We start from the raw sequence: 2,255 nt of genomic DNA on the forward strand, positions 1-2,255 counted from the left end.
CCAAGTTCAGAGAGTCGATTTCAGTACCCAAATTTCAGAATGTCTAAGTGTTTTGAAACGAGACCCTGCGACGGTCCGTCGTGCCCACGACAGTTCGTCCTGCAGGTCCGTCGCCAAGTTCAGAGAGTCGATTTCAGTACCCAAATTTCAGAAGTCTATGTCTTTTGGAGCGAGACCCCCTCGACGACCCGTCGTGCCCATGACGGTCCGTCGTGGGTTCCGTCGACTCACACAGTTTTCCCAGAAATAAAATCTGCTGTTCGAAACGACTAATCAGGTCGTTACAAACACCAATTTTAATTTTACGAGTTTAAATTGAAATTACAACTTGAAATTAACAAATGAAAGTAAAGTCAATTAAAAAATAAATATCTTCCTTTTTTCAACACTCCAAAAATGTTGGTGTACATATATCTTATCCTTAGAAATGCATAGAGGACCAACACACACCTTCCTTTACTTTTATAGAGCCCAAGCAACAAACATGAATGTTCTTGTGACGGAGCAAGTGTATTCTGTTTTCTTGTTTTTGATTTCATTCCAAGCTTATGAAGGGGATTGTGTTTTTGATTTCATTCCAAGAGATCAAACAAAACATACGATTGTGTTTTCTGGACAACACATTAAGTTAGAAGACAACATTAGCATCTAAACAATACAAACACGACTATACAAGTTAATAAACCAAATACTACAATAGGAAAATGAAAATTCAATTTCAAAACCGAGCAAAATAAGAACCTATTGTACCCTAACATTAGTGTGGATAATACTTGTCAGTTTGGAAAAATATACCTCGAAGCAGTTAAACGTACTCTGTGTATTTCTGGTTCAGTCTGGATCAAATATTTGAGAGACTAAGTATTTCTTGTAGTAATTTTTCTCGCCATGCTGAGCACAAGATACTTAAAATGGCGATGGAAACAAGAACTTGTCTAGTTCATTAATGATATCACAAAGTGGTTATCTCAGTCTTTGTAGAGTGGAAGTTCATATGACAGTGAACTTACATGTCGCAGCGAATTATTGATAGGCAACAAGCTACCCCAACCAGAATGGCTTTGGCCATAGTGAACTTGCGATGATTAATTCAAAAATTAGGACCTTTCTTAGCTCAAATACACATCATACACTACGTACACTAGTCTTGTTATCATACTGTAAAGGGGAATACACTATTCAGGGCAGAAACATAAATTTAAGGAGTTGAGTCTGCAGGGGAAAAACAATTATCATTGATTCATTTCCTTAAGTCTGAACGATTGTTGTAGTATAAATTGATATCACACCCATTATTTCAATGTTCATTAGCCTAAAGATAATACATTATTGTATCCACATGAGAAACATTGTTCAAACTATCAAAGATGTAATCGCCAAAATTACAGTCATGCAGAAATTGCTAGGCTTAATTCATCAGAAATCAACCTTATAGAGCAGATGTATACATAAGTTCTCCATTTTATATGAATTTCTAGCATAGTCTATTCATTGAAGAAATTTTATGAACATCAAGAGAGAACAAGCTCTTAAATTATGTGTGTCAAAGCACATAGCAAAACAACTAATTCGAGCATGCTATAAGGAATACCAAAACGAAGAAGCAAACCCAGTAAACCAAAGTAAAATCAAAGTGCAAGAGATATTTCCGGATTCATCAAAACAACCAAATTAACATTAGGTTTAAACAAAAGGTATCAATAAAATTAGTAAATAGAACATTAAACAATACATAGACCAAGCATATGGTGGCGAAAAGATACACCTCCAGTTTTTTGGTAGATCCGAGAGGAAAAACTTCAAATAATGAAAACCCAGAGAATGAACAAATGGGAAACAAGCAACAACCCAAATTAGGAGGCATACAGAGAAGGTGTACCTTCTTGTCATTCTAAATAAGTGAAGGTTTTTACCTTCTTGTTTGGAGGAGCAAATCTATGGGGAATTGGAACGAAACGTTCGTCTTCGAATTATGGCAAAAAATGAATCTGTTGTTTTCCATGTAACATAGAGGAGACAAACCTTTCAGGATACAAAAGTTACTTTTATCCATGGAACATAAAGGGAAGTGATTAGAGCTCTTCAGGATAACGAAGAGGAAGATAGAAGATCCCAGAGAAAAAGAACGAAGAACGAGAGAAGGGGAAATTACCGACCTAGCCTTCTCTTGAATCCGACAGAGAGAAACGACATAGAATTAATAGAATAAATTGGGGGTGAATTTATTGAGATACGTGGCGGCTTGTATGATATAT

At 36.0% G+C, this 2,255-nt stretch overlaps 1 long non-coding RNA gene across 1 annotated transcript; it reads right to left on the minus strand.

Moving 5' to 3' along the window:
• Nucleotides 1-357: 357 nt before the first annotated feature.
• On the minus strand, nucleotides 358-2,192 carry LOC114074473. The gene is made up of 2 exons (XR_003574879.1): nucleotides 1,914-2,192; nucleotides 358-611 (listed from the first exon to the last, which is right to left on the minus strand). It is a non-coding gene; the product is annotated as an uncharacterized LOC114074473 (long non-coding RNA).
• Between the last annotated feature and the right edge of the window lie 63 nt (nucleotides 2,193-2,255).

The sequence above is a fragment of the Solanum pennellii genome, chromosome 10, assembly GCF_001406875.1.
Source record: "Solanum pennellii chromosome 10, SPENNV200".
In the NCBI taxonomy this organism is placed as follows: Eukaryota; Viridiplantae; Streptophyta; class Magnoliopsida; order Solanales; family Solanaceae; genus Solanum; species Solanum pennellii.